The sequence below is a fragment of the Amblyomma mixtum genome, chromosome 4, assembly GCF_055824585.1.
Source record: "Amblyomma mixtum isolate Tamu chromosome 4, ASM5582458v1, whole genome shotgun sequence".
NCBI lineage: Eukaryota > Metazoa > Arthropoda > Arachnida > Ixodida > Ixodidae > Amblyomma > Amblyomma mixtum.
In genome coordinates, this window is record NC_143015.1 from 162,733,017 (window position 1) to 162,739,599 (window position 6,583).

Sequence of the window (6,583 nt, forward strand, 5' to 3'; positions counted from 1 at the left end):
TCTCCAAGGGTGTCCGCAGAACTTTTTCCAGGGGGGCACCCGATGGCTGGGTATAGGGGAGGCGGTGGGTTAGCACCAGAAAGGAACTCTTTGTGGTCTAAACTGTGCACATGAAACAAAAATTAGAAGCAGCAAACAAACATTGGAATTTATTAATGAACAAAGAATTGAACTCAATAAGCAAAATCCGATCAGTTAATATCACCTAAGCCTGCTAATCAAGCTGTGTAGTTGTTTTCTACTAGTGCATAAATAATATCCGTAATTCCAGGGGGGGGGGGGGGGGCAACCGCTCCCCCTTGCCCCCCTTTCCGGACGTCCATGTCTGTCTCGCTACTCGATGGACACCTCAACCGCGCCGTCTGGGAAGGGAGGTAGGAGGGAATGAAAGGTGCCGAAATGGAGGGCTGTGGAATAATATCGATCACCTGGGGATATTTAATGTGAACAGACATCGCACAGCGCCTTTTGCGCTACGCCTCGAAACGCAGCCGCGCTTGCGTGCGTGCGTGTGTGTGTGTGTGTGTGTGTGCGTGTGCGTGTGCGTGTGTGTGTGTGTGTGTGTGTGTGTGTGTGTGTGTGTGTGTGTGTGTGTGTGTGTGTGTACACACACACAGTTCACGAAGAAAGTGAACTTTGTCCAGCCACTGAAGGAAGCGCGCCGGGCAAATTTCGAGGCAATTTTTACCGCCACTCCTATCTTTACCCCAAAAGCCTCCCTTGAACGGGTATACATACCTGTAAGGAGAAATCTATACCGACGCTATAGTCGGATGCAAGTCGAGAAAAAAGCGGCTTCTCCCGTCAAAGGAGCTCCTTCCAACCAATGACGTCGGACGATTTCATAAATCCGCTAGCATGAGTAGCGCGAGAATGCAGGAGGGGGACTGTCCACGACTAATGCAGGGGAGAGACTTATCCCCTTTCAACTATACCATTCCGTGCATTGTCACACTGCAGGTTCACGAGAATCGGCCGACGCCATTGGCTGGAAGGGGGGGTCCTTTGACGGAGAAAAGCCGCTTCGTTCTTGAGTTTTATCCGGCTATAGTGCGGCGGTCTGCAGCTTGTTGCGACATCCTCCACTGGAGCTGGCGTGCCCCGGCACTAGCCTCATTTCGACCTCCGTGCAAACACAGCGGGCGATACTTGCGTGTCTTGCAGCAATGCGGGACGCTGGGCCCGCTTTGGAAACAGCGCTACGGTACACCGCGCCGCGATACACGCAAAGGGAGAGCACTCCACGTGGCGATGGCACCGAGCCTTTGTGCTTCTCGCTAGTAGCCGAGTTGTAGCAAAGCCACCTAGACTGTGGTTGTACCGGCGTACTCCGTTTGCGCGTCATGCGAGGCCGAGGCTTCGACAATGAACGCGTACGAAGTCATTCCATCGTGACTTCCACAGCCCGGCTCAGTGTCGGCGTAAACCGTATACCGCGCTGTCTGCGGGTTTATCCAGCTTTCGTGGGCACCATCTGACAGTTATCTCAGAGGTAACCTCCGCCATGTGGCTGCATCAGTACACTATGTAAATTTAACAATGCGAATTCTTTCTAGAAAGCCGATCTATGCAGTATCGAAGACCTCGATTTCTTATAGCGAGAGCTTTGCTGTAGGACATTTCAGCACGAGTTGTCCCATCTGGTTTAGTACGTTTAGTAAGAGTTTGCGCCGCAAGTCAGCTTCTAACGACAGATGGCGCTACCGGACGCCGGCTGTGCACGCGCAGTGGTCCCGGCTGGCCCCTCCTATGTCATTGCGCACGCGCAGAAGTTGTCCTGTAAACTGGTTTACGTCTCCGCTAGTACCTCTCTGCCTGTTGTCATGGGATGTGAGGTAGCCATCGTTGCGTTGTGATTTGAAAATGATTGGTCATTGCTTAACTGGCTCAGATCAGCTTGAGATAAATCATGGCTAGTGTTGCTATGCACTTATACCTAACCATGTGCGGTCCACTCAGTGGACCACCTTTGACCTTGAACTGATCTTGACATTTGACCTTTGCTGCTATACTGACCATCGATCAGTCTTTGTTTCCATTAAGACAATCAATGAAGACGAATAAGCAGCTGTGAAGTGATGGGGGGAATTAAGAAAAAATAGATGATGTACCAAAGGTGAGCTTTCGTCGTCAGTTTGACCCCGTTAGTAACGCACCGTATCGGCGTCTCCTCCGAGTCCACGGTTTCGGAGACAGCCGTATATGTTGGTGCTGTTTACCTGCAGGAGGAATGCGATTACCGAGAGCACGCGTTTACGAAGACCGTTTAGTCATCGGCGCCGAGTTCAATGCGCTGCGCCGACAGCACTTCGCGTGCGAGTGGGAGAACCCGTGCACGCTTGCCCAGGGTTCACGTTCTGACGTCATCGGCGAACGCACTTTACCGCTATTCTACGCGCGCGCGCCCAGAACGTGTAATTTGCGAGGACGCGTACCCGCCCGTCGGCCCCGCCTCGCCCTGACAGTTCTGTGCAGTACTCCTGCGGGATCCGTGAACGGGACGGGGCCGGACGCGACCTTGAATTTTCTGGTTAGGTTGTTGTTCATGCTTCGAGAAATTATTAATTGTCCTTTCGCGCTTATTGTCCTGGGCCTTCTAAGGGCACGTACGAATACATGACGAGGCCGCATTTCGGCGAATGCGAAGTTTAATAGCAAAACAAAATTGCCATACTATGCCCACTCTCGTGTAGACGATGAAATGACTTAATTGCACCAGCGCCCTGTGACAACAAGTGCGCTTATACTCTGCGATGTCTGTCACGTTAAAGAAGCCCAGGTGGTCTAAATTATCCGGAGCCCTCCACTACGGCGTCCATACCATGAGTCGCTTTGAGATTCTAAACCCCATGAAAACCAAACTTGTAAAAAGGGAGTAATTACTCATTTGCATCCACCCAGGCGCAGTCACACGGCTACAAAGGAAAGCAATACAGTTTTCTCAGAAGCGCCATAGTTAAAAAAGAATTCGTCCTGGTTCGGGTCTAAATTATCCGGAGCCCTCCACTACGGCGTCCATACCATGAGTCGCTTTGAGATTCTAAACCCCATAAAAACCAAACTTGTAAAAAGGGAGTAATTACTCATTTGCATCCACCCAGGCGCAGTCACACGGCTACAAAGGAAAGCAATACAGTTTTCTCAGAAGCGCCATAGTTAAAAAAGAATTCGTCCTGGTTCGGGTCTAAATTATCCGGAGCCCTCCACTACGGCGTCCATACCATGAGTCGCTTTGAGATTCTAAACCCCATAAAACCAAACTTGTAAAAAGGGAGTAATTACTCATTTGCATCCACCCAGGCGCAGTCACACGGCTACAAAGGAAAGCAATACAGTTTTCTCAGAAGCGCCATAGTTAAAAAAGAATTCGTCCTGGTTCGGGTCTAAATTATCCGGAGCCCTCCACTACGGCGTCCATACCATGAGTCGCTTTGAGATTCTAAACCCCATAAAAACCAAACTTGTAAAAAGGGAGTAATTACTCATTTGCATCCACCCAGGCGCAGTCACACGGCTACAAAGGAAAGCAATACAGTTTTCTCAGAAGCGCCATAGTTAAAAAATAATTCGTCCTGGTCCGGGGTTTGAACCTGGGACGACCGTTCCACCGGAGCAGTCTCTCTACCAACTGAGTTAACCGGGACGGTTGACTTACAGTAGGGCCGCCGCGGTGGCTCAGCGGTTATGGTGCTCGGCTGCTGACCCAAAAGACGCGGGTTCGATCCCGGCCGCGGCGGCTAGAATTTCCTTGGAGGAGAAATTCTAGAGGCCCGTGTACTGTGCGATGGCAGTGCACGTTAAAGAACCCCAGGTGGTCGAAATTTCCGGAGCCCTCCACTACGGCGTCTCTCATAGCCTTAGTCGCTTTGGGACGTTAAACCCCATAAACCATAAACCATGACTTACAGTAGGGCGAGAGCGAATTGATCAACGACTCCAATTTAAACCAAACTTCCAGACCACGGGACCTCATATACCATCCTTACCTCATACTGATGTCGGGGTGAAATATGTAACCACGTTGTCGGGGAAGCACAGTTTCCGTCATCTTTTCATCGGTCACTGGCTGCGGGTCTCGCAGGACTGTTTCGACTCTACTGTGGGCGTGCTGCCATAGGGTGCAGAATTTCTGTGCGACCGGACAAGCTATAGCAACAAAGGTCACTGCAGAGGGTGACATGAAATATTCCCTTTTCTCCTGCCCCATTGCCATTCAATCCCCATGTCATCCGTACCCCTCTCCCCTAGCCTCGGACCAGCTCTGTGTGAGAATAAAGTTTCTCTATCTCTGTTCAGGGAGTGAGAGGATCGACTTTGGACAACCGTCGAATAAACCTGAATTTACTATTCATAATCACTTTCCTACCTTGTAGGTATAAGTTGCATTGTGTGTGTGTGTGTGTGTGTGTGTGAGAGAGAGAGAGAGAAACCAACAGTCATCGAAATGAAGAAAAGCATAGGGGGGGGGGGGGGATTTTTCGATCTTTTTTTTAATTTGTCGCGTTTATGGCTGGAAGATAATTTATTAGACAATATATATAAAACAAGGTGAAAACAAGATCAGGGTGTAAAACAGTTAATTGACGTTCGAGCCGTGATAACAAACCAGGAATTCGGAACAAGTGCTTCTAGTTCCCCTTGGTTGTCACAACGTTGTGCCGGGCTTCGAGCATTCAAAAATAGCGCGTTGACGTCATCCATGACGTAAGAAAAAAAGAACGGGTGACCGAGTGGCAGCAGAACATGATAGGCCACTAGGCTTAGTGGCACTGGCTGGAAGATGTCCCGAATTCGTGGCGGCCTTCGCGGTAGTTGGGCTGGTCGGGGTGAGGTCCTTGAAGATCTTTTGGCAGAGGCTGTTGTCCTTCATTAATTTAATTACTTCGTTAGGCTGCAGTGCCGGTGATATCTCCTAGAGGACGGTGGGATTATGGGTAATTCGTGCTTTCCTGCCTCCTGATTCGGTACAGAACACTGAACATTTAACGTGGGCCCTTTGTTTCTCTTCTGCAACCTTGCAGACATCGGAAAACGCCTATACAGCCGACAATTCCGACAGCGGTTATGCCCTTTCACGACTTTATCGAAATATGAACCAGATAATTTCCACAAAATTGTATTATAAAAGCTTACCTGGGTGACAGTATAGGCCGATATCTTTTCTGATACCGGACTATCCCTTATAAAAATGGTCTATAGACAGTCTATAGACTTCTTATAGACTCTGTTGCCTTCCTATAAATATTTCTTTTTTCTATTCATGGTCTATAGACAAAAGTCTTCTAAAAGTGTATTGTCATAAATCTATAGACTGTCTATAGCATTTGTATTGCCTACAGACTGTTCGCTAGGATTGGTTATAGAGAGTCTATAGACTTTATAGACAGAAGTCTACGGACAGTCTATAGACTGTCGAAAAAATTTTTGTAAGGGTATCTCACCACAGGGCAATGGAATCAACATTGAACTGTGATAATGCGGCTTGCACGTTACGGGAACTATGATGGACCGCAGTTCACAGCTTCCGCGGCTGTGATAAGAGGATTAGATAAATTTCGAGCTTTGTGCTGCGATTCTGTCGCTCACGCATGACGGCCGCGATAAAAAGTGCGAGTCATCCAAGGTGAAAGCTTCTTTGGTGACGGAATGCTGTTCAGGAGGCGTGCATGGCAGTTCCCCAGTGGCGCAATTGGTTAGCGCACGGTACTTATACGACAGTGCTCGTGAGCTATGCCGGGGTTGTGAGTTCGAGCCTCACCTGGGGAAAGTTTTTGTTTCTCTTTTTTTCTACCTCCTACGTGTACAGATTCATAAACCCTTCTGCCACCCAACGACAGATGGCGCTACGACGTGCACGGCGGTTCCGCATCACCACGCGTCGTTCGCTTCAAGGGCGTGCACTATATTACACTCTCTGAACATGAATACGCCTACAGGGGAGTAAGCTCTCCTCTAGCACATATACTTTTTTAAAAGTGTGTGCGCAAGAGGGAAGCTTATTCCCTTTTTACTCTTTTACGTTTACAGTGTTAATTTCGTCCATGTTGTTGTTGGCCTCAGTAGACACGGCATATACTCATGAGAGGGGCTTGGCCAGGGTTTGGTGGTGAGTGTCGTGGACATCCTAGTCGAAATGGAGAGGAATAAATGGGCTTGGGCAGGACATGTAATGCGAAGGCAGGATAACCGCTGGTCCTTAAGGGTAACGGAGTGGATTCCTAGAGAAAGTAAACGTAGCAGGGGGCGGCAGAAAGTTAGATGGGCGGATGAGAACAAGAAGTTTGCGGGGGTACGGTGGCCGCAGCTGTCAAAGGGTAGGGTTAATTGGAGAGGCATGGGAGAGGCCTTTGATGTCAGGCTGATGATGATGATGATGTCAAGGAGAATAACATAGGTTATTGCGAGGAAAAAAGTGGCATGAGGCGGAGAAGTAGAATTAAATGAGTGAGACTATAAAATAATTGAAGGAAATTAAAAATAAGTGAGTAAGTTTCGAAGTACAAAGGGGAGATAATTGGCTATGGTTTAGCATTTCTAAGCCTGAAATAACATTCGAAAGCACAGTTTTTTCGCGGGTAGACAC

At 48.8% G+C, this 6,583-nt stretch overlaps 1 non-coding gene across 1 annotated transcript; it reads left to right on the forward strand.

Annotated features, from left to right (window-relative positions):
* Window positions 1-5,674: 5,674 nt before the first annotated feature.
* TRNAI-UAU (transfer RNA isoleucine (anticodon UAU)) lies at window positions 5,675-5,766 on the forward strand. The gene is given in 2 exon segments: window positions 5,675-5,712; window positions 5,731-5,766. It is a non-coding gene; the product is annotated as a tRNA-Ile (tRNA).
* The last annotated feature ends 817 nt before the right edge of the window (window positions 5,767-6,583 follow it).